Source organism: Durio zibethinus, chromosome 20, assembly GCF_047325235.1.
Source record: "Durio zibethinus cultivar Kanyao isolate XHJ-2024 chromosome 20, ASM4732523v1, whole genome shotgun sequence".
Lineage (NCBI taxonomy): Eukaryota > Viridiplantae > Streptophyta > Magnoliopsida > Malvales > Malvaceae > Durio > Durio zibethinus.
In genome coordinates this window covers 12,605,025-12,632,360 of record NC_143181.1, presented here as the reverse complement: position 1 = coordinate 12,632,360, position 27,336 = coordinate 12,605,025, and positions in this window count along the sequence as shown.

Here is a 27,336-nt window from a genome sequence, read left to right as displayed (position 1 = left end):
CGGATTCAAGTCCTCTGTCCAAGATCGCTTTCCTTATTGGAAAGATTTTTTTTTTTTTTTTTTGTGAATCTGGAAGCAAGAAAGCAAACAGGAATGGTGCAGCAGGAGGTAGCTTGCTTACTTAGTACTTGTGCTAAAGGGGAGGTGCAAGAGCAAAAAGGAAAGACAACACGCCTTTATTCATGCATATCCTTAAGCGAGAGTTAAGGCACAAGAAGTAGGAAGGAGTCGCCATCATGAATCGATTTCAGTTATCGGTCTTTTCTTATCTTACCAAGACAGAGAGGGGCCCGAAGGCATACTTCTGTTAGCTACTACCACCCCTAGGCCTAGGCCTTTAGGTGGAGCACTAGTTTCTAAGATACTTCTAACTATGAAAGAAAAAACATTTCACTTGACCAACAGATCTGTCTTCACGAAAGTCAGAGTCTACCAATTCATTACTCTCTTCCTGTCCTCCTGGAATCTCTTGCAACTCTCGCATCTGCAATCGATTGAAGTATCCCTTGCTTGGTCTGTCCACGAATAAGGTTCCCGACTTTTATTCCATCTAGAGCTGCCAGTCTTGTCTTGCCCTGTCAACGGTCAACTCTCTCTTGCTTAGTTCCCTTCCCGACCAGAGGTCTTCTGCCTTCTGTCTCCTGCCCAACAATATTCGTATACCGGTAATCGGTCCGTAGGCCTTAGTTAGCCAGCTTATAGGAAGGTAAAGGAAGGTAGCATGGTTCTAGCATGGGCAGGCAATCACCCAAATTTCTATCTGTAACGGTAGGAGCATTAGTCAACCATCTGTCGCAGTAGCAGTAGCCTTCTCTGTATCACTCTCCCCCCATGGTCGACCCTTGACTTTGATCAATTTCCTCTAACAAGCTCTTTCAAGTCTTTGAGCTAAGCCTTTCTGCTCTACTGGAAACTCCCCAATATCAGGATCAGGAAAGGCGAAGCTCTCTTGTAAGGGTCGATAGGCGGGTAAGATTTTCCTATGTTGGGAATGCGATCTTTATCTCCTAGTAACGCGCTTCCCTTTGATTGCTTCCTTACTTATAAGAAAATGTGAAAGAAAATAGGACTCTCAAGTCAGGAATAGCGATCTGGCTTAGTGAATCGATTAAAGTATGAAAGTTGAATAAGAATATCGTAAGACAAGAAAGAGAAGAGACTATGAACGATAAAGAGTTCTTTCGAACTTCAATCTTGATATAATTCGAAAAAGAATAGATTAAAAAAGAAACGAATCCGAGTTCGAACTACAGTCTTTCAGATAAGTCCGAAGACAATCTATCTTTCCTTCTTGACTCACAGGGGAGAAGAGAAAAGATTCGGAGGACGGAGCTTGCTTCAATTGAAGCACGGAATTGAACGATTACAAGATAGACAATGAGACAAAGCCAAGAGAGGAGAGATGATATCAATGTCAGAAGAGCTTATTCAACCGATAAAGAACGTATCATTAATGAATTTTGGCTTCATTTCTACAGGGAGATAAAAGTTTCATGTAAATTGAATTCAGATTGTTATAGCTATCAGGATCGTGTTATAATGTTATTGAATGAATCTAAGAAGAATCAATCCATTAATAATGATGGTTTTATAGAGTTCTCCTCTAGTGAGTTAAAGGATTTACAGAACATGATTGAAGAACTAACTATGAACTTCGATGAAAATAGAATCTTTAAAAGCACTCCTCAGTTATTAAACTTATTGATAGATAATGCTCAGATCACAGCTAAAGATCATTTAAAGAGTTGCCTATCAACAGATGTTTATAATCGTTATATTAGTCATTTAGGTCATTATACGCTGGAGGCTATCATCATATATGTGCTAGGATTGTTGTACAACAGTCTTCAAGAATCCTCGGTTGTAAGGGTATCCACATTGTTGGACAGGCTAGATAAAACAGTTTCGAATACAATCAGTGATTATCAACAATTTGTCTGAAAGTGATAGTAGTCAAGCGGTAAGTGATAGTAGTCAAGCGAAAAGTAGTAAGAAAAGTCGTGTTCAACAATATGAAATAGGAACCAAATTGCTTGAGTTCATGCTAGAAAGAAATTGTTTCGTAATTGATACCTGCACAACAGAGGAGATAAAACCAATTGTGAAAAGAAAAGGAAAAGGATATTACCCATTAAACTCATTCGTAATATGTAATTTTAACTGTTGCCTTCTCCCAGTTAAACTGAATCTTCCTATGGTTTGCAAGCCGTTAGATTGGAAATCTAAATGTTTGATGCCAAGAATGTTTTCGGATATTAGAGGAGGTTACTTTTTCAATCCTTCCAATGATTTATATAATCAGTTTAAAGTTCAATCTTCCTTTAGAGTTATATCATCCCGTGACATACACAATTTCAATATTCACTTACATGATCCTATGTACAAGGAAATGTGCCAAATCTTGAATAGACTTCAGTCACATGGATTGTTGATAAATAATAATGTATTGGAATTCATAAAGAAAAATCATGCGAGTTTAGAGAAATTAGGTCTTCTTGCACACGTGAATATGAAAGAAGCCATAGACCTATTGAAGATATGTTATCTCAATGACGGGGCTGTTAAGGATCTTTGTAGCTTTCGTTTTCTCTTAACGGAGTTAGCATAGCAGGTTCAGCGTGCAAGGTATGAAAAATTCATACACTACAGCAAAATGGCATATTAGTGGCAGTTTTGTAGCGGCTTTCACTTATAAATGCCACTAACTTCCGTATTTTTATAAAACTTAAGGCATTTATTACCAAACATCATTAAATATTCAAATAGCGTCGTTGTTACTTATGAACGTCACCCAAGACTTGATATTAGAGGCGTTTCTTGACTAAAATGCCTTGAATATTTTTTATTAAAAATTTCAGTGAATAGTTAAGGTGTATTTTTGGCAAACAAAGCTTTCAATAATCACGTCATAAAAAATTATATGAGATTAATAAAAGCACTGTCTACAAGAAACGCCTTTAATATTTAGACAAAAAAATTTCATAGGCTTATTGAATTTATTTTGTTCAAAAATACATTCAATATTAAGCTTATCAAATTGTTTGGATCGTACGAATGTTTATCATAAAATTGTTGGTTTGATCCATCCTTTAGCCTTTTTTGGGTTTTTTGCACAGATTATTTGTTATTGATTATTCTAGGCATTTTCTTGGCAAAAACGCCTTCACCAATTGCTTTAAAAAAATTTTAGAATATTGAAGGCGTTTTTTATGGAGAAACGCCTTTAATAATACATAGGAAAAATATGGAGTCGATTCTTGAAGGCATTTTTGGCCGAACTCGCCGAACTCACCTTCTATAATCTAATTAGTAAATTTTTTTAGTGATTTTTAAAGGCAATTTTGTAAAAAATGGCTTCAATATTTCATAGACAAAACTTGGATGGGATGCTTGAAGGCGTTTTTGGCTCAAAACGCCTTTAATATTCCCAACGATAAATTTTAATGGTCTGATTATTGAAGGCGGCTATATCCAAAAATGCCTTCATAAACATTTTGTTAGAGATTATTGAAGGCATTACCCATAGGAAAACGCCCTTCATAATTCATTCGATTAATTTTTAGTTGGTATTATTGAAGGTATTTTTTGTCAAAAATGCCTTTAATATTCCACACAATAATTTCCTGGGGGGATTATTGAAAGTGATTTTGATAAAAAAAATGCCTTCAATGTTTTCTATTATGGGTGATTGAAGGCGTTTTCTTACTAAAAAAGCCTTCATTAATCGCATCAAAAAAACATATTTAATATTTTATATGTGAAGTCAGTTGTAGGTTTATGCCCAAAAAAATGTTTGCTGTTAGTTGTATATTTATGCCCAGAAAACATTTGGTTTATATATCAAATATTATGAATTACATTTTGGAATTTACATAATGAATATTGTTGTATTTCAATAAATTAACCACACATCCAAAATTAAAACTGATAACGTTGTCATATTAATATACTTTTATGAAATAATCGTACTTAGTAATTTATTAAGTACACATAGTGTATTCATATTAAGTATAACAATAATATTAAACCAATACCCCCAATGTACAAACTTAAAGTTTCCATTCAACATGGCATGTTAAAAATATTATAACAATTTGTTTCATATATATTTACATTCAACCAACAATATCTAACCTAAAGGTTTATCAACATTGATAAATGACAATACATAATCATCCATTCTTTACGGACTTCATCTAGCTCCTCTTCCGTAAAGCTTTCTTTACCTTTCCACTAAAAAAATATATCAAAGTAAATGTTAAGAAATGAGAACATTATGTACCATTTTATTTTTTTGAATATATAACGAGTTTATGAAATTTATACTAACCTTTATGGTGTGGTCATAAAATCATGTAATACTATCTCTCGCATAAAATGAAGGACATAATATCCACATTTAGTATTATCGGATTGATGAGGTACCTAAAAATTAAATTGAGTCGGTTTAGAAAATATTTATCTACACAAACTCAACATTAAGAGAATATATTTCATATTTACCGGTAATGACACCCATTTCGGTTTCTTTATCTTTTTATTAAGTGCATATATTACCCTAAATTGAAAAGAAAAAAAATTAGTGGGAACATAAATAAAATTACTTATGAAGAAACAAAACATATATAATATAATAAAGTACTGTAATACCTTTTTATAAAAGTTTGAATATCGGGGTTAGGCATCACCATTGGATTAACTGAATTAAGAAGGTATGACGTTAAGGATTTGGTTTCAATCACAATAAGCACCCAATGACGATTGCAAAATAATAATAATGATATACTCAGAATACACATCAGATCATAGAATGGAGTAGGTTGGAGTAATTAAAGTTGGAATATAGCTTACTGCGCATTATACGAGAGCAAATAATAATCAGTTGGTATTTTCATGCATAGGATCACATGATTAGCATGATACACGACTGTGCCACTCTGCTCACTAATGAAGTTGGGGTCAATGAATCTAAATTTATTCGTCAACTGTCTCCCCTTCAGCTCTCTATATAGGAAGCTACACGATAACAATCAACACTGCTGGTTAGTATTACACCCTAATACTAACTTACTACATATTGAATGTGCATATTTGTATTTATAAGCTAACCTCATATAAGTAACGATTTCAGCAGCTGATAATTCATCCATTTCACAAAATTCTTTCACCTCTTCCACACTAATGAAAGAAAATGATTATTTATCAAATAAGTCTTCCTCAGACTCAATGGATATGAAGTTTTCATCAGATAAATGCTCTAGTGAATATTTTGTTAACTTATCCATGGAAGCCTGGGCAAGGGTCATACTTTGAGTCTGAACATCATCCTACAATATTTAATGAAATATAAGTATTAAAATCAAATCTATCAATATAATAAACAAATTAATATTCAAATTATAAATAATATCATACTTCTTTGGTGGTAGCAGATGATGGGATCACTTCCTTACTAGCAACGGAAGCTTTTCGTACGGGGACGATGCTATCAGGCCGAGCTATTGGCATAACCTGTTGCATTGCTACAACATAAACTCCAAAGCAGCGAGTCTTTGCTGATGATCATTAAGGTGTTGCTTCTGGTCATTAATTTATTATTGTTGTTGCTCAATTAGTGCTTCATATTGTGTATTTCTCATTCATGGGGTTTTTGGTTGTTTACCAAAATACGTTGATGACAAGACAAATTTACCAATCCCACGAACCCGACCAGGCCTTTCTTTAGTTCCTAATGCTAAAGATAAAGAATCTTCACCATACTAGGTTGTTAGTTCGCTAGATTTTACTTTGGCAGCATAATCATCCTAAAAGACAATAATAAGTTGGGCTGTTAGAACAAATCTACACAAGCTAGTATACACTCATTTATACAACCACAATGTCAATCATACATTATATCAAAAAAATAATTATACATATAATCTTTTTTACCATTTTCTCAGTTGCTTCATCTGCAAAGGATTCATCCTTCCATTTATGTCCTTGTTTCCAGACATCCCATCTGGAAACTTTTGTGTTTGAGCTTACTGATTTCTATTAAATTATCGTAATAAAAGAATCAAATGTATGAAATGAATATTCATAAATATTCATTAATGAGTATAAAACAAATGTGTGAATGCATACAAGCTCATACTTTATATTTGCATATCTTTTTTTTGCTGTTTGATGGTGATACTGTTGTTTGGCCCGAATGTTTCGATGTTCTTCTTTAATTTTCTATAAAATCAAGAAATTACGTCAATCACATATGAAGATTAAAGGTTATATTGAATAAAGACTTATAAATTTGGACTATTTTGGTAATGGGTTTGCATACCGAGAAATCTTCTGAAAGTCGATATTAAACAAAATTTTATCCAATTTTCAACACTTATGACATTTGCATATGTTGCAGGTGGAACAGCCAAAACATCACCTTCACCAGCCAATAATAAAATATATTTGGTTGTCAATCTGCTTTTAAAGTCTCTGAAAGCTTTTTCAGCATATTACAACACAATCTCTTTACACTTAATGGGGACGTTGAACTGTTCTTAAATAAGTTAACACAATTAGTATCAACACATTGAATTTCAATTAAATGATAATTTAACAAATTTTACAAAATGTTGAATAAACATACCACAACGGACTGTCATATCTCATCCTTTAGATCATCAGGAACTCGTCGCCAATCGATGTACGTAATTGAAATCCTTCGATGGACGATGGCTTTAATATGAATAGCCATCTTAGCAGCTCCTTCTGACACAAGCTACCCACTTTGATTAAAGTCAAAATGAATTTTTGTGTCAGTCATTTTGATTTGTTTATTTGGGCCCCTTCCTTTTCTTTTTTGGCCTACACTTCTTTCTTCTACATGTTCATTAAAAGGAGAATGATGTTGTTCGGAGTCCATAATACCTACAATATTGATCATAATTATACGAATTACATAATATAAGCCTCTAAATTGATCATTGTACTTAATTTAATATAACCAATACCATACTATGTACAGAAATAACATTTAGCACACCATTCAACAATATGCTAATACACACCCTTCAGCAAACCTCTTAGAAATACCATTCAGCATACTATTCAGCCTCTCAATTTCATTCAGACCCATTGAGCAAAACAATATCAAATATCAAGATTCAGCAAACCATTCAACATGAAATATGATTCAGACCCCCAATATCATACAATATCATTCGACAATATAATATCAGTCAACAAGGTTCAGCAAACCACAATATTTAATGTGTACTACATAAAAATAGCATACTTGCAATATGAATAGAATTTTGGATGACTATGCTGACGATGATGTTAATGAAAATATATAAACGCATATGTCAATATTAAGGAACCAAAAAACAAAAATTCTCTATTGAATATTGTAAATAATATAGTAAACTAAAAAAAAAAAAATTACCGGTTAAAATAGAGGTTCGCAATGGTGATTTGTTTAAGGTCGATGGTGACGAATGGGAGAAAGAAACCAATGGTCTGCTAAAAATGTGTTTAAGGGTTTGGTTTGTTTGGTTGAATAACGTAGCTTTTAATCGTTCTGTGTACCAGCCCTCTGCAAATTCTTATGTTCAAGGCAAGGAAATGAATATAAAATTAATTATTAAAGGCATTTTTATGGAACAACGCCTTCAATAATCACCTGAAAATTTTATTAAAGATTATTGAAGGTATTTTTTTACAAAAAAGATATCTTTAATTATAAGCCTTTAAAATTATCCAACCAACTTATTAAAGGCGTTTTTTATAAAAAAAAAATACCTTTTCTAATTCTTAAAAATTATAAAAAATCACTCCTGTTGAAGTCTTAGGTCTAGCACGTTGCACTCTTGAGCCCTGATCACTTGGTTGATCACTTGGTCAATACCAATCCTAAGACCAAATGCTATCTCAAAAGTGTACATGCTGCTGCTCTAACCTCTAAAATAAAACCTGAAGAAGATTCAAGCCCTCCTCAGCGTGTATGATGCCCTGATGCTGTCATCCGATATCAGGACTGCCTTTGTCCAGGCGCTGCTCTGCTGGATTCTGACAAATATCAAAGCCACTTCGCTGAGGTGAACATGAAGGAGCCTTGTATTCCCAGTATTCGGCTGCTGTCACCTTCACTAACGACGACCTCATGGTGAAAACAACTGAGCACAATCGTCCCTGATTGAGGAGATTTACAATCACAAGGTCAATCGCATCCTGTTAGACCCTGGTTCGTCGGTCAGCCTTCTGCCCCTGTGACCCCTCAAAGGGAACCAACCAAAGCAGAAGTTAAGGCCAAGATGTTCCCCAAAACGGCAGAAAGATCTAAGCCAGCCTCGAAACTACAGAGCCGGCCGGAATCATCAGCAATTCCCTCTTCAAAGAATGACGAAGGTTCAGAAGGGGAAGCTATTCTCGATGCAGCAAGCAACGCAGAATCAGAAGAGGTTTTTATGCCTCGATGATACATCAAGTGACGCAGGGTCAAGTGTGCTCCACGTCGGAAGTGAATCTGATTCAGAAAGAGAAGCCGAGCTGACTTAGTTGTCCAAAGGCCCTAAGTGAGTAAGGTGACATACGAGAGGGAACTTCTAGAAATTGAATTATTCCCCGTCCAGACGATGCGCACTCCTGATGGGCTAAAAAAATCCACGGCAAAAAATGGAGGTAGAGGTATCGGTTGTGCAAGACCTGAAGACGTTGTTTGTCCCATCCTAGTTGGCCGGGAGGCGTGGGACCTTGTTCTACCAGTCGACTGAGCAGGCCCTCTGGAGATAAGACCAGATTCATAAGGAAGATCCTTACAAAGATGCCACCGAACCGGTGAAGACTCATTACTATTCACCGAAGGTTAAGGCTTTATTAGAGAAGGCGGGGTAGAACTTCAGTTTCATTTATTTTTTAATATAATGGTAAGCCGGGTCAATCTGCTATACAGTTAAAAAACCTTGAATAATGCTTTCTTAACTTCCGAATTTCAATTTGTATAAAAGTCGATGGATGCGGCCCATAGCTCATGCATTTATTTCAATCTCTGGAAAAGAGTTTTTGGGTTTCGGGTACTAAAAAAAGGCTCTACCCTACCCAGCTTTTATCCCGTAGTTGCATTTATCTCTCGGTTATTAAGTAATAAGCCCTATTTGATCTAGTAAGGGGGAGGGGTTTTTCTAAAGGTCACAAAGAAAGGTTCCTGGAATCTAATTTTGTTGGCTTAGCACTCGCATGCCACTCCCAATCCGACGAGAGAAGGGCAAGCTATGTCTTGCACTAAATAGTATCCGTTTGTAAGGAGTGCATGAGCAACCCCTGCAAGTGCACTGAGAAGTAGTGCATTCATTCTCTCCCTTAGAGTCGGGGAGCATGAGGTGAGTCATAAGCCTGGACAATGAGAAGCACATGCCTTTGCTTATGGGTAAAATAAAGAGCGAAGTGTGCTTCTTCCCCTTTTGGCCACTAATGTGTGTGGTGCCCCTCTATTCACGTAATAAACTATTGCTATTTATTAGGTTGTTCATCCTTTTCACATGCATACAACTCGGTATAGAAATGAAAAACTCAAAAGCATTCGAGCATATCTTTTTTTGAGTAGCTGCAAGTGAGCCCTTATTTTTTTGGTATTAGTAAAATCGTTGTCTTGATCTAAATATAGGCCTTTAGGCTAAGATATCAACGGATAGTTCTTTCTTAATGGGATGAGGGGAATAAAATAAGTAGCTGATCAAGAGAAATGTGAGAAGCAGGCTGTACTGCAATCTAAGTGGTGTGTGGGATCCGGCAAAAGAGGCGCGTTCTACTATACTATTGTACCAACCACCAGCGTCCATTACAGCACCTTCGCCCTACATACATAAGGGAATCGAGGGCCTTTTTCTATTCGAATGAAAAAATCCGAGCATCCGCCGAATTGGTAAGGCAGACGTATCAATCCAATCCATACGATTCATTCATTAAGAAATTGACGAGTGTGAAGACCGGGCAAGGTTGTGCTCTCTCCTTGAAAAGCCCTACAAAGTAAGCCCTCAAAGTTTTATGATTGCAAAGGAGGATAGAAATGTGGTGATCGATCAAGTCTATGCTACGGGCAGATTTGTACATGAGAAGGAGACAGCGGTTCAGCCACTTCTGTCTAATATAAAACCACGCTTTCCCTCCCTTAAAACAATGCTCCTCTCGCTCAAAAATAATTAGCATACTCCGTACATATCCCAATTGAGTTGACTGAAAGACCCAGAAGTCTAGTCGTTGAGGGGTTTTAGGATAGGAATAGACAGGATTCATTTCAGATCCAATACAAATCTAATGAAAGATTAGCCTTTGAATTTCTTAATTTCCTATTTTCACACAAATTTCGCTCTTTCCTACGTTGTTTTCCGGGGCCCATCTAAGTGATGTGCGCGGCACAAAGGCCTATCAATCAGGTAAGCTTGGAACTCTTTCGATTCATTCTATCGGCTCTGCTCGTCCCAAATAGATATGTTATCTTCCAGATTTAGGAATATATATGAAGCCCTTTTTTATTTCAGAAAAAAAATTGGAATGAGAGTTTAGTAACTTTGTTTCATCGAAAACAGAACATAATAATCTTATTGAATATCTGAAATCGTATAAGTTAAGATTCATTCAATGAGCATCCTTTATTTCATAAAAATTGAGGACAATAGATTCTCCTTGCGTAGGGGAGGCCAACCGATCCAACTTTCAAGTATCAAGATAGGTTTCAGGCGTGGATGAAATCCATAAGAAATTTTCGTTCTTGAAAATCTGCACTTTTCAAAATCCAAAAAACAGACGGGATTCTAGGTTTCGATTCTTCCCTTTGGCAAAGACTTATTTGCATACCTATTCTGGGTGATCTACACCATACTCTATTCTCGTAAGATGATACACATTAACTAACAATTCGCCTGGTGCTACATCATAGGCACACTGAAAACGTAGATAATTGTAACCATTATAGAACCGGGAAGTATCTTGCTGCGTGTGTTCCATGTATAGATCGAGGCGTGTCGGGCGGACTAAAAGAGCTCCGAAGGTTTGATCATGCATAAAGCAGATGGCTGAAAAAAATAGCCTTATGTGTTTACCAGAAAGCATAGTCGTGACGTCCCTTCATGGCCGGCCGGTTGAAATTGTCGGGATACCCCCCGAAACATTAGGAGCATAATTATCTCTCTATGTAAGCATGAGCTGTAGCGTAGAGATAGGATCGAAGCCATCGGCACGGTGATCACGAAATGTAGAGAGCTAAGTAAAAATTTTGACTTGAGAAAGAGTCTCGGTCGGTCGCAGACAGAAATCTCGTAGCGCCTGATGCAGAGAGACCGCTCCGCACAGTTTCCTAGCAAACTATTGCATCGTTTGCCTTAACGAGTATGGTCAACTATAGGTTAGGTGGTGTTTTTGTACGCTGCACCGTGCTGAATAATAGCAGCTGTGGAGTAAGGGACGAATCAAACTAAAGCGCACACTTTAGAGTGTGATCAGCAATGGGGATGAAAAGGTTGTCCAAAGTTATAGTGGTCCGATGTCAACAAAGACCTAGCCCACCTTGACCGATCCACTGCCCTTCCCTCTTACCTTCTCTTTTTAGGTCTTGAATTTTTCTAGTCGTTATTTCCAGGAGGTTAAAAAAGGAGGGCGACGACAAAAAAATGGAGGATTATCTCATGGAGTGAGCAGTGACGGCTAGACGAAGAACGGTAGTCAGTAGTCAAGGCATAACCATCTTTGATTGGCAGTCTGTCATCTGTTCTGGATACCATATTATACTCGGAAGTTGCCTTCATTCGTAAACTCATTCACGGATTATGATGCGAATAAGATTGATGTCACAAACTTACGCATGGGACTAGGTCTAATAGTTTTGAACGACGGTCGATGGTCAACGAGTTCAGCGCCTACCTAGAAAATTCCAGATAGGTTTCCCCGCCTGGCGGAGACAAGACCTACTTGTGGAGACCCTCCCCCCTGTTTATTTTCTTCCTGACGTGAACGGCCGCTATTATACTCGATTAAGGGGGCTCCTGAGTGCGGAGCCTGGGGAGTACGAATTCAGTGCCATTCCGAAGAGATGGTGAGAGGCAAGCAACATATGTTAAGTATGGAGAGTAACGTACCAATGGACCAAGGCCAAAACATTATTGTTTTTCTAATTGAAAATCCTGGCTATTGGAAAGCGTAATCCGGTAGAGGGGCCTTGGCTTATTCTCTCGATGTGATTGAGAAAACTAGGATCAGTCATGGCAAACTCACGTTGCAATTTGTCAATAAGAAGCTGCATGTGAGTTGGAAGTAAGACTTCTGTGCTGTATGACGAGGAAGACGTGGGTCGCTCTTCACCCGCCATTCGATCAAGAGAATGAAAGTATTCTAATCAGAAGAAATGGAAGTCTGTGGCAATATCGCTTAAAGAAAGTGTTCAAGTTTAAAGTAGAAGTGAGTGAAAATAAAATACCCGAGGGATCTTGTGCCAAAAATGGGAGAACCATGGGGCACGCTTTCATTACACGATGGGAAGACAAATGGATCGTACTGCAGCTACGCGTAGCTCATTAGTGGAGTACAACCACTAATGCTTTCGATAGAGATTGGAGAGTAGAGGTCTCTTATAGTTCAAATTTAGGTTCGAAGAGCGCAGTGCCATTTATTAATATTAAGGAAGGAAGCCTATCAAGGAAAGCATGCACGTGGTAGCTCATTTATATGACTATCTTTCTTTGCTTGTCTAGTACGTTTGCCTTGAGTAGTACCTGGCCCAAAGTGGCAAGCTAAGAGCGAAGGCAAATCGAAACTAGACAGTGGAAAGGGGATGAAACAGAGTAAGCTTTTTAGAAAGGGGAAGATTTTTGACAGACGCTCATAGGTTTCGAGACCTAGAACCGTCAAAAGACTATAGGCGGCCGGAACGGGACCTCGAACGATGCCACCAGTATGTCCAGGATATCCACCAACGGACAGAAGAATTAAAAAGGCCTCGAGGAATCGAGATTCAATATCTCGATGACATAAAGCGGGCTATCGCAAGATCTCTTCCCTATATATGGGATAAAGAGCCCAGGGCCCGACTATACTCTATAACACATATGTATAAAAATATACCAAAGTCGTATAGCCATTCTCACATAAATCGACAAGCTTAATGGGGATTTGGTATGGTACTCATTCCAGCTGGAGTGAGTCGGAAAGGGACGAGCATCTATTTGAGTCGATCTTTCCCAAGATCTAATTCCAGTTTTCACCGCCCGTCTGTCTTGTGTCAAGTCCCGGTAAAGAACTGATCGAAGCATCGGTGAAAGGAATCTATTCTCCAATCTCTCATTTGTAGTCCAACCTCTCGTCCACGAATTCATTTTTTCAGTCTCAGCTCTTTCCCTATCCATAAGGGAATAAGCCGTACCAGACAGGTACATGAAAGAGTCCCTTTGGTATTCTCAGTCATCCCATTCCGTTCTAGTTGGAATTAGTGATGCATTGGATGCCGGGCAACTGCATCTAGTACAGCTGACTTCACACCAAAGCAATCTCCTTTCTAGTTTAGGACTTCTAGCCTTTGAAATGAGTCCTGCAACTCCCCTAGCTACGTTACCGGTGTTAGCACTTTACTGCTGAGACTGTCTTCTCTATTGAAAGTCCCAGCTACTCCTAAAGGAATGCCTATCATCTTGCTGGCTATAACGAGCAAGTTACTCTAGTTTTCCTGTCTCTCTTGCTTGGTCTCTTTTCTTGCGTGTGTTCTGCATCTGACTTTTGTTACATTTCCAAGGTTTGAATGCTATGAAAGAATTGATAAGAAGAGAAAATACTCAAGTTACTCCATGCATATGGAGATAGGGAGGCTTTTTTCATATGCGGAACAAATGCAGTTCAAGTTTGGCTTGGATACGGGAATAAAATAGAGAGAAAGGCAAGGCAGGATGATTTTTAGCAAGTTAATTTGAAAACATTTTTTTTAACTTTATTAAATAAAAAGTTTTATCTTGGGTCAATAAAAATCCGACTCTCTATCTATATCTAGAAAGCAGCTATTCCTTTCTCACCCTAAGGTCCTAATTTCAATTCAAGCTATGAACGAATTATTATTTCAAGCTCCTCTATCATTAGCTTGCGCCTGCAGTCAAGTAAAGTACTATTTAGTTTAAATTGAATTGATAAGATGTGATAAAGTCGAGGAATTTCCTCTCTACTGGCCAGAAAGTGCCTCTCCTTGCCTTGAAGTCGAGCTACTCGGCCCTCTTTTCTTCTTTTAGCCTCCGCTTCCGCTCTAGTGTTCTCCTAAGCTTTTCCTCTTAACTAATCATCGTCCATCTCCTTTTCCAGACAGTGGCATTTTAAGGTCTCTCTTAGCCATTTCTTTCTAGTCAAAAGAGTAAGCCACAAAGCGAGTGCTTCTTTTTCCTTCGCTTTCGCTTTGCTTTGAGTTCCATTCTGCTTTGGATCGAGTTTTATTGCTTATTGTAGTTTTGCTTAGAACCCAAAATCTAATATTTAGTTATAGTCCTTCTGGTTTGAGTTGTCATTGGAGTTCTCTTCTTAAGGGTTTGACCAGGTGGACGGCTAATTTTTTCCCCTGGACCGTGGGAATGGTTTCAGAAAGGGATTGAGTTATCTTCTATTTAGTATTTAGAACATGCTTGCCCCTAGTTAAGAGCATGGGTTCCCTTGGAAGCATACGAGGAGTCAATATATGGAAGTCAAGCCAAAAGAGTTCTCTTCAGGGTAGCAGTCAATTTATCTTTAAAATGCTTTTCCCATTTAGTCAAATAGGATGTTCTTTCTTCGAGCCTGTTTAATATGTATCTCTGGCCTTCAAACGAGAAAGATTGAGAAGCGATCTAGTTTCAGTCCTTCTCTCTGTAGGGTCACCCGGTGAATTGATTTATTCCCTTGACAGGGCTTATCTTATATAGGGTAGGTATCGTTATATGGTAAGGTAAGCCCGGACTTCTCCTACTCATATACGATGTTTACTCTTTTTCTTACATACATAATATTTTATTGAAGGGCTGTAACATTTTTAAGCAAGCGAGCCTTTACATTTACTTTAATTGGTAATTTCTTTTTTTGGAGGTAGGAGTCCGTCTTACGTTAAGTGTCATGGTCCGAGCCTGCTTTATTCTGAAACCACACATTCATACAGCATCAAAATTACTCATAATCGAGATCAACCTTTCGTGAATCCATTTTTCTATTGAACGGTTTAATTTTAATCTTTCAAGTCGTATACATATGATTCTTTTTTTTAGTTTTGATATTGTAAGATTACTCATTTCGAACTCTATAGGGAGGAATCTAATTCCCATCATTCATTAGCCCATGATTTTCAAAGTAATCTCGAGCACCCATCTCTGCCCGCAGGGCTTAAGGTCTCGAGCACCGACCCTCGAATACCCATGGAGTACGCAGCCTCGATTCTTCCTGATATGGTAAGAACCCAACACCATGCTCGCCTATATCGTACGCAAACTCTCGTATCAAGTTTACGCAAGCGTTACACTTAAGCTGGTCAGCAGCCAGCTCGAAGCCTCTAGGCTCATCTCATCCCACGGGACTCAGTTCTTAGGGCTTAGGCCCTTAGCTTCAGTGTAGGTCGTCCGTACGCATGATTGACACCTAACATCATGCTAGTCTCGTAAGGGGGACTTGGGTGGACTGCCTCAGCTACAATACACCTCTACCGATTGGCCATAAAGGTTTAGCAGCATGCCTGCCTGTTAGCCCGCACATCCCTCAAGCTCGATGGCGTCTCTCCAACACAAACACCATCTCATGATCCTTCTGGCTCAATGAAGGGAAATCGAGGGGCATAACGAACTCTACCATGTAACCCCATGGCTCAATGCAAAGGAGCGATATGAGGCCTGTCGGCTCTAATCACCCCCGAGTTTACCATGACCTAAGGAAACATTGTGTCACGCTCGTGACCCTACGATGCCTGCTCACTTAGATACCACTAGTGCCTAGGAGTAGCTTATTTCAAACTAGCCAGGCTCCTGCCTGCCTATTAGCCAAAGGGGTGGTGGGAACCTGATACCAATCATCTCCCTATAAAGAGCGTAAGAGATTTTTTCAATCTCTTACCAGTAACCGTAAGATTATCCGAAATGGGGATACTTTTCTCTCCAGCCATCTCAGGGCCTTTCTCCGGCTAACTCAGGGTCTCATAACCTTCCTCTTGGTCACCATTATTCCTTTATTCTACTCGTTGCTCCACCAACCCACTCGAAGGTGTCTGCACATGGCTTCGACCGATAGCACCTGACTGGCTAGCTAGTCCTAGAGCACCGGCACACTGCCTCACACTTACCTGCGTATCTTGGGGTTTAGGACTCAAACTATCCACTTACAATATCCCTAACATATTCTCATGTTCAGAATGCCCGCACATTACTTCCATTGATGGCACCCGCTGAGCTACTTGGCTTGAGGGTGCTTGACCACTGTTTCGAACTTACCCACATATCTTGCGATCTAGGGCTCCCACTGCCCGCACAACATATTAGTAACCTGTTTCAATGCTCCAAATGCATGCCCGCATCTTTTAGAACCATTTTTTTGCTAGCTTGATCTCGATCGCTGCTCAGCTCAGGGTCAGTCAAGGTAGGACCAAGGCACACCAAGGTCTGACCATGACACTCTCCCCCACTTACCATGTCGATGCCCTCATCGACGCCAAGATCACACTCAACTCTCTTGTTGCACACAGTTGACATTTACTCATATGTCTCTCACTTGTGCCCTCAAGGATTGGGTCGAGGTCCCGTCACATGGGGCATGACCCACAGTACTTGTCCATTGTTGATGTAGATTGGTCACATCCCAGCACCAATGCACCTCCGCTCTGTTCCTACTCGAACTGTTTCACCCTATCTTGGTTGCTGTATATGTGCCATAACACTACTTCCTTTGATCACATCCCGTTGCGACCTTGAGGCACCCTTATTGTTTAATGACCTTTAGTAGAATGAATGACCACCTGCTTTACCACTCATTGGTACGTCCCACTGGACGTGACCCCTCACACCAACTGCATGCCTACTACATCGACTCTTCGATGCGCCGCTTTGGACGTGGTGTTTAGGCCAACCGCACTCATACGGCACCACACACGATAGACCCTAGCATGGTGGCATTTAGACACTTCGGTTATCTCATAACTTGGGTCCTCTTAGCCCTCTAAGGTCACCTCTCTAGGTGTGGCCCTCTGGCCAACCACCTTCGAGGTGGCACCTTAAGACGCGCTATCTCGATCTCTACTCCTAGCTCGAACACTATGTTCCATCTGTTCAGGCTTCTCTGTCTTGACTCAGTCCCATAGGGAATCACGTCTCCCTCACTTTTACTCGAAGCTTGGTTTAACACTATACGCAACCATGTCTCCTTGATGGTTCTACAGCTCGTCTGCCTTGACTCTAGCATAGCTCATAGGGCATCTCAAAGTTCACTCTATACCACTGATCTAACCAATCACCTCATCCACTGACTTGTTTGACTCGGGGATTCAACCACCCACTCGATTCTCAAGGTCTATTGACCTACATTTCTGAAGGCCTTGTCAACTGGCCAATTCCCATTTGCTTGTTCCACTAGATTACACTCTATTGTGGTCCACTAACCACCACAACATGTGAGGCCTTCCTTCTTGGCAAACATAAAACTTGATTCCCTTACTCACACACTCCCGTGATCCTCTAATCACGAGAACTCATGGTCCACCGACCAACGCAACTCATGGTCCACCAACCATCACAACTCATGGCTTCATCCTCAGCCAATTCACACTCCTCTGTGTAATGGCTCCATTCTTGGACTTGAATATTTCAGCTTGCACCCTTGCTGGGGAACCTACACCATATAACAAGTGCATACATTAGTAATTAGTCTTGATACGTATGTCTCGTATCCTTCAGGACAAAACTCACTTGACCCCGCTGGCCTTACAAAACACCATTTCATGGTGTAAGCCCCTTTTCGCATTTTGGTCTCACCACGATTTCTTCCATTGTAAAGGCATCACATGCCCTAAAACATGCCAACACCTTTTTCTAGGTGAGGCTAGACTTCAGTGCCCTTTTGCTTGGCATCCAATAGTCTACTCGAGAGTTTTTTACATAGGCTAAAATTTCCCACAATACGCATCATTGGCTCTTTTTCGAGCCCCCATAGCCACAAAACTGCATTCGCATCTTGAAAGCTCTTTTGAGCTTAGTACCACTTCAATTTCCCACCATTAGGCCCATACATGGGGTCATGTTAATCTTGCCACTTGAGCTAAACCTAAGCTCTGATACCACATGTCACGATCCACATGTTCTTTACTCTGAAACCACATGTCCATACAGCACCAAGACTACTCATAGTCAAGGTCAGCCTTCCGTAAGTCTATTTTTTCATTGGACGGCTCAATTTTAATCCTTCAAGTCGTATACACAAGAGTTTTTTCTTTGGCTTTGACCCCGTAGGGTTACTCATTCTGAACTCTATAAGGAAGAACCCAACTCCCATCACTCATCAGCTCACAATTCTCAAAGTAGCCTCGAGCACCCATCTCTGCCCGCAAGGCTTAAGGTCTCGAGCACCTACCCTCAAATACCCGTGAGGCATGCAGCCTCGATTCTCATGATATTATTACTTTTGGACATGGTGAGAACCCAACACCATGCCCGTTCGTATCGTACGTAAACTCTCGTATCAAGTTTACGTAAGTGCCACACTTAAGTGGTCAGCAGTCAGCTCGAAGCCTCTAGGCTCATCTCATCCCACGAGACTCAGTTCTTAGGGTTTAGGCTCTTAGCTACAGTGTAGGCTACCCACATGTATGATTGACACCCAACATCATGCTAGTCCCGCAAGGGGGACTTAGGTGGACTGCCTTAGTTATAGCACACCTCTATCGATTGGCCACAAAGGTCTAGCAGCGTGCCTGCCTACTAGCCCGCACATCCTTCAGGTTCGATGGCGTCCCTCCTACGTAAACACCATCTCATGATCCTTCTGGCTCAATGAAAAAAAATCGATGGGCATAGCGAACTCTACCATGTAACCTCATGGCTCAACGCAAAGGTACGATACGAGGTTCGTCGACCCCAACTACCCCCGGGTTTACCATGACCTGAGAAAACATCATGTCATGCTCGTGACCCTACGATGCCCGCCCACCTAGACACCACTAGTGCCTAAGAGTAACTCACTTCAGACTAGCTAGGCCCCTGCCTGCTCGCTAGCCAAAGGGGTGGTGAAGAGCTGACACCAGTCATCCCCCTATAAAGAGCGTAAGAGATTTTTTTAATCTCCTACCAATAACCGTAAGATTGTCCGAAATGAGAACACTTTTCTCTCCAAGCATTTCAGGACCTTTCTTCGATTAATTCAGGGCCCCATAACCTTCCTCTTGGTCATCATTATTCCTTGATTCTACCCGTTGCTCCACCAACCCACTCGAAAGTGCCCGCACATGGCTTCGATCGATAACACCTGACTGGCTAGCTGGTCCTAAGGCACCGACACACTACCTCACACTTACCTGCGTATCTTGGGGTTTAGGACTCAGACTATTCACGCACAATATCCCCAACATATTCCTGTGCTTAAAATGCCCGCACACTGCTTCCACTTATGGCACCTGTCCGACTAATTGCTTGAGGGTGCTTGACCATTATCCCAAACTTACCCATATATCTTACGATTTAGGGCTCCCACTTTCGGTACAACATATTAGTAACCTATTCCAATTCTTCAAATGCACGTCCGTATCTCTTATAATCACTTTTTTGTCAGTTTGATCTCGACCGCTGCTTAGCTTAAGATTAGTCATGACAGGACCAAGACACACCAAGACCTGATAATGACATTAAGCATGTGTAAGCTAGTTGTCATGAGCCAACCTTGTATAGGGCCATTACCGGGACTTAGGTTGCCATGAGCCACCCATGTATAGGGCCATGGCCGGATAGATCTCTTGTGCTAGAAAAAGTGTCTCTATTTCAAACATTGTAATGGTTACTGGTAGCATAGCTTTAAAATCTCTAAGGCTCTTTAGGGGGTGAGCCGACAGCGTAGTGTTGGGCTGTCTCACCAGGTGCTATGCGAGCTTAGGCCACCCACCAAGGGCTGCCCCCTGGCCCTGGTGATGGTGAGAGATCCCGATGTATGATTCTCGTTTATAATAAAATTCACCTCGATTGAATGCCCGATTGTTGCCTCGATGCATTTCTTTCTTTCTCGATGTGGATGTGTCTTGTTGTGTGTGTATGCTTGAGATTGACCTCGATATATTGTGTCTTATTGTGAATGCTTGGGACTAACCATGGTTTATGGTTATTTGTTCAGATATCGATCTATTGAAGGCTGACTTGGGTGGAAGCATCCATTCAAGTGCCGCACGACCTAGTGCTTGTTGAGAGAAAGCTTAGTCCGTGACACGTGGTATCAAAGCACGGTTGAGAAGTGCTAGAAAATGGATGAGATGGCCACAAGTGGTGGACCTGATCATCAACAGAGAATTGAAGAACTTGAGGCCACGGTGGCCGCAATGAAAATGCACATGGTGACTAAAGATCGAGACAACCCAGTAAAAGTTATCCGATACTCTCTACAACGTGAGTGAAGATGCTAGAGATGCCTTGAATATTCTCCAAAAGAAGTTTGAAGAGCTCAGAACACAGGTGAGCATCTTACAACTGGCTATGGCCAGGTCAAGTTCGAGCTCGACGGATAGGGGGAGAAGGCCTAAGATGCCGGAGCCTTGATGTTATGAAGGGGCAAGGGATGCCAAAGAACTTGAAAATTTCTTGTTTGACATGGAGCAATACTTTCGGGCTGTGCACATGGATTCAGAGGAAGATAAGATAACAATGGCATCGATGTACCTCGCAGGAGATGCCAAGCTTTGGTAGCGTTCCAAGTTTGTCAATGACAAGTGCCCGATCAAAACTTGGACGGACCTGAAGTAGAAATTGAAAAACCAGTTTTTCCCTGAGAATGTGGAGTATATGACTCGAAGGAGACTTCGAGAATTGGTGCAAACAGAGACAATGCGAGAGTTTGTAAGGAGCTTTTTTACCCTGATGTTGGATATTCGAGACATGTCTGAGAAGGATAAGATGTTTTATTTTCTCGAGAGCCTCAAACTAGAGCAGAACTACAAAGACAAAAAGTGCAAGACATGGCCACGACCATGGCTGCAGCTGAACGTCTCCAAGACTATAATGATGGCTCCTTAAAACGAAAAAATCCTTCATCAGCTAGTAGTAGCTTCAACTTTGGAAGTGAGGGAAAGATGACCAGATTGGACCGTCCCTTCAGTGGGGGATCAGATAGAAGGTCTTTCGATCGAGATAACACCCAGCCTAAAATAAACAATGCAGTGACTTTCAGGCCTAGGCAACCGCTAGCTTACTTTCTTTGTAAAAGGCCACATCGGGTGGTCGAATGTCTGTACAGAGGAGCCCTTAATGCTTTAAGAACCTCATCTTAAGAGTCTGTAAAAGCACCAGAGAGCGTTGAAGAGATCGAAGAGGAACCAGCCAGGATGGGCTCAATAAGGTTTCTCAATGCCCTTCACACCCAACTGAACACTATAAGGAAAGAGTAAAGTAGAGGCTTGATGTATGTGAACCTAATGATCAACGAGAAGGCCACCAAGGCCATGATGGACACAGGTGTAACTGATACTTTCATCACACCAGAAGAAGCAAAAAGGTGTGGCCTTCAGGTTAACAAAGACTGTGGATAAATGAAGGCAGTCAATTCGTCAGCCTTTGTGATCAGTGGAAGCTCTAAGGGTGTGACAACCAAATTGAGGCCATAAAAAGAGAAGGTAGACTTCACAGTCTCCCCTATGGATGACTTTGATGTTGTTCTCGGATTGGACTTCATGACGTTGGCTCAGGTAATCCTTATCCCCATTGCTAGCTGCTTGTTGTTTTTAAGGGAACACCCATGTATGGTGCCAGCCAATATCTTACCAAAGAGTAGGAAGAAAATGATTTCATCTTTGTAATTCAAGAAAGGGGTAAAGAGAAGGGAACCCTTTTTTGTGGCCATGTCGATCTACAAAGAAGGGTCAGAAGTAGAACCAATACCCGATGATGTGAAGAGAGTGTTAGAAAAATTCAAAGGGGTGATGCCAGAGATGTTGCCCAAGGTTTTACCCCATCGACGAGCAGTGGACCACGAAATTGAGCTCTTCTCAGGAGTAAAACCCCCTACTAAAGCTCCTTATCGCATGGCCCTGTCAGAGTTGGCTAAGCTGAGAAAACAGTTAGATGAGCTTCTACAAGCCGAGTTCATCAGACCATCAAAGGCTCCTTTCGAAGCGCCTGTGCTATTCCAAAAAAAGCATGATGGGAATTTACACTTATGTGTTGACTACAGGGCCCTGAACAAAGTCACCGTAAGAAACAAATATCCTATCTCGCTTATAGCGGACTTGTTTGATCAATTGTGCCAGGCCAAGTACTTCTCCAAACTGGACCTGAGATTTGGATACCATCAGGTCAGAATCGTTGAGGGAGATGAGCCAAAGACCACCTGTATAACACGGTATGACGCATTTGAATTTTTTGTTATGCCCTTTGGACTGACCAATGCTCCTGCCACATTTTGTACATTGATGAATCAGGTGTTTTATGATTACCTTGACAAATTTGTAGTCATTTATTTAGACGATATAGTGGTGTACAGCTCCACCTTGGAAAAACATCAAGAACACCTATGTCGGGTGTTTAAAAGGCTGCAGGACCATCGGTTATATGTAAAAAGGGAGAAATGCACATTTACTCAGACTCAAATCCATTTTCTCAGTCATATTGTTGAACGTGGCCACATTAGAATGGACATGAAAAAAGTTAGAGCCATCAAGGAGTGGACAACACCAAAGAATGTTAATGAGCTCCGTTCATTTTTGGGACTAACCAACTATTATAAAAGGTTTATGGAAGGGTACTCTCACAAGACCATGGCCCTCACGGAGCTATTGAAGAAGGAGCATAAATGGTGTTGGACCAATGAGTGCCAAGAAGCCTTTGAGAGATTGAAAGATGCTATTATGAAGGATCCCATCTTAGCTCTTTTCGATATTAAAAAGCCTTTTGAAGTTCAGACGGATGCATCTAATTTTGCTATTGGAGGTGTGCTTTTACAACAACATCACCCGATAGCATTTGAAAGTAGGAAGCTGAGCAAAGCGGAGAGAAAATATACGGCCCAGGAAAAAGAGCTCCTGGCGGTGGTTCATTGTTTAAGGGTTTGGCGACATTACTTGTTGGGTTCACACTTTGTCGTGAAGACGGACAATGCAGCCGTTAGCCATTTTCTCACTCAAGCAAGGCTTACGGTGAAACAAGCTAGGTGGCAAGAATTTTTAGCAGAGTTTGACTTTCATTTTGAGCATACCGCTGGAAAGACCAATCAAGTGGCGGATGCATTGAGTAGGCGACCAGAGTTAGCGGCCCTCAGAAGAATGGCCCCAATGGCAACTAGTAGAGCCACTACAGACATTCATAAGTTGATTGGAGATCATTTAGGGAAGGACCCACAAGCTTGTGCCATCTTGAAGCTAGTGGAAGAAGGGAAGTCCAAATACTTCTGGCAAAAAAATGGGGTCTTGTGAACCAAGGGGCCTCGAGTGTTTGTACCGAGAGCAGGAGGATTGAGACAGATGCTGATGAGGGAATGCCATGACACCCCATGGGCGAGACACCCGGGCTGGCAATGCACTTTAGCGTTATTAAAATAGGGATACTATTGGCCTCACATGCGACAAGATGTGATGGACTATACGAAGACTTACCTCATTTGCTAACAAGACAAAGTCGAAAAGAGAAAACCTACGGGCATGCTTGATCCATTACCGGTACCCACCAAACCATGGGAAAGCATCTCTCTCGATTTCATTTCGAGCCTACCCAAGGTTGGTGATATTGAAACTATCTTGGTGGTAATTGATCGGTTCTCCAAGTATGTCACATTCATTCCCGCTCACAAGTATTGTACAGCGAAAGACGCAGCTCGATTATTGTTCAAACATGTGGTCAAATATTGGGGCCTCCCTCAAAACATTGTTAGCGATAGAGATCCGAGATTCACGGGGTCCTTCTGGAGAGAACTTTTCAAGATTTTGAGGTCCCAACTCAACATCTCTTCAAGCTACCATCCTCAGACCGATGGCCAAACGAAACGTTTCAATGGATTGTTGGAGGAATATTTGAGGTACTTTGTCCAAGCCAACTAGAAGGACTGGCCTTCATTGTTGGATGTTGCTCAACTTTGCTTTAATTCCAACAAAAGCTCTTCCACTAACAAGAGCCCATTTGAGGTGGTCACCAGACAATTACCAAGGTTACCCCATACTTCCTTAAAACAATATGGAGGAAAGAATCCGAGAGCTTTCAACCTCAGCAAGGAGTGGAAACAAAACACAGAGATTGCACAAGCCTACCTGGAGAAGGCATCAAAACGGATGAAAAAATGGGTAGACAAGAATCGCAGAGCTCAGCAATTCCAAGTTGGTGATTTGGTTCTGGTCCGACTAGTTCCTGAACAAACCAAGTTTTTAAGAAAGAGAGATCGCAGACTGGTGCACAAATATAAAGGTCCAGTAAGAGTCATTTCCAAGATGGGGAACGCTTCTTACAAAATTGACCCACCGAAGTGGATGAATGTGCACCCAGTATTCCATGTAAGCAACCTGAAGCCTTTCCATGCAAATCCTATAGATGTTAGCCGAAGGGAGCCAACCAGAGCCGCCATCACCATGAAGCCACCCTCAGAGTGTCGAGTCGAAGAGATCTTAGCCGACAGGGAAACCAAGATATCTCGAAGACTAGTTTGGGAATACTTAGTGAAGTGGGAGGGCTTAAGACTAGAAGAAACCAGCTGGGAGAGAGAACACGACCTCTAGAGATTTCAAAAGAAGATTGAAGAATTTCAAGCCAGCAAGTCGACGAGGACGTCGATAGAATAGGTGGGGGAGGATGTCATGAGCCAACCTTGTATAGGGCCATTACCGGGACTTAGGTTACCATGAGCCACCCATGTATAGGGCCATGGCCGGGTAGATCCGTTGTGCTAGGAAAAGTGTCTCCATTTCAAACATTGTAACGGTTACTGGTAGCATAGCTCTAAAATCTCTAAGGCTCTTTAAAGGGGGTGAGCCGGCAACGTAGTGTTGGACTGTCTCATCGGGTGCTATGCGAGCTTAGGCCACCCATCAAGGGCTGCCCCCTGGCCCTGGTGATGGTGGAAGATCTCGATGTATGATTTTCGTTTATAATAAAATTCACCTCGATTAAATGCCCGATCGTTGGCTCGATGCGTTTCTTTCTTTCTTGATGTGGATGTGTCTTGTTGTGTGTGTATGCTTGAGATTGACCTCGATATATTGTGTCTTATTGTGAATGCTTGGGACTAACCATGATTTATGGTTATTTGTTCAAATATCGATCTATTGAAGGTTGACTTGGATAGAAACGTCCATTTAAGTACCGCACGACCTAATGCTTGTTGAGAGAAAGCTTAGTCCGTGACACTAATCCTAAGAACACATCTTTTTATAATAGAGTGCTTTTTGAATCTTTTATCTTTTCTATCCCGTGGAAACTCTAAGGGTTGGGTTGGTCTTATGTACGTTCTAAATGGCTGTTCAAATAAAGATAAAGATTGCATATGGAGGTAGAATACAATTCAAGCCAACTAGGCAAGTGGCTTATAGGGCAAAATTCAGTAGGCAATGGCAATCCCTTAGTAATGGGCAAACCTAAAATGGAGCCTTTTAGAAGCCAATGACAGTTTTTAGAAAGTGGCGGGTTAGCCAGCAAGAGCGACTAGATCGGTAATGGAAAGGGTGGCTAACATGGATGGATATCTGTACCTCGGGGGTCGAACTGGATACCTGGAACAGCTCTCATATTTTTTTTTTTTACTTGTGAGGTTTTCTCTTTTCATGATAGGTCTGAGTTTCTCTCTAGCGGTAAGCCAATCCCGATTCTGTGTTACATCCTGTGAGTTAGTAGTAACTGTTTTTCCTTTTCATGTGAGCAAGCAAAGCCATTATACTCTTTTAAGGCAAGCAGGAAGTCAAATGAGTCTTTTTCAAGTAAATGAACTCTCCGTCCATATTAGTAAAGTGAGCAGAGCTTACGATTTGAGTGAGAGAGACCTTATTTCAATACGCGTGGGAGATCTTTTTAGAATGATCATCCAAGTCAGTGAATCCAGCGCCAGCGGGGGGCGTAAAAAGGTCAAGCTAACCAACTGGTGAGAGAGCAGGGGTATTATAAAGCAAGTTTTTAATAAAGAGTATTTTTGAATCAAAATTGAATAATAAAGGAAAAGAGCTTGAGTTGAAAAGTGCATTAGTAAAGGTTCCCTGGCAGGCGAAATGACTCTTATTTTTTCTGAGTTTACATTTAAGGCTTAGCTTAAAGTAGTTATTGACGATAGCGTTTATCTTCTCTTTTTTACTGGGTAAGGTGTACTCGTATATGATGTGAAAGTCCCTTAATCTTTTGAGAAGCTATCACCTACTAGCTAAGAGGGACTCATCAGAGGAAGTCAAAATAATGACTTTTAGGGCTGGTAAAGCTAGCTTACTGCACTCGCTTTCAGGCTTGACCTATAATCCCGCTGTAGCTCGTTTTTTTGGAAGGCAATAGATAAAGAATAGGGCCATAGGCCGTGAACACGTTATGCCCGTTTTCACTCTTATACTCGCCTGGAAGAACTATTATGACTGGGAGGATTACATCCTATTAATGGAATTATTATCAATCCGATTAGACTCTTACTTCTTAGCTAGAGCTAGCTATGAATAGTTTTAAATTTAGAATTAAAAGGTTTTAACTTTTATTTTATTATTATTATAATTTAGTTTATATTTAACAATTATCTTGTTTTAATTAGTTTTTTCGTTAATTTAAAATAATATTATTTTAATATCATAAAAAATATTGATAAAAATAAAATATAACGTATTTTTAACAAGTTAATTAGAGTATTAGCAATATTAACATAAGTAAAATTATAAATGGTTTAATAGATTTAATTTTTTTTTTCATAAATTTGTAAATATTGATAATATTAAAGATAAAGTAGATATATTTATAAAAAAGATAGACTAAAAGTATGTTCCCTCAAATACATTAACTGATTTTGCACTACTTTACTATGACAATATTATGATGAACGATGACACACTCTCATCTTCTACCTTAGTAAAGGAGAAATAATAACAACTTAATTTCGACTCTTATAAATATATTATTGAGAATTTTAAAGATAAAATGAAAAAAACTAATGATTTGAAACAACAGATTGATTATTTTCAGGCTATAGATACTCTTTATGAAG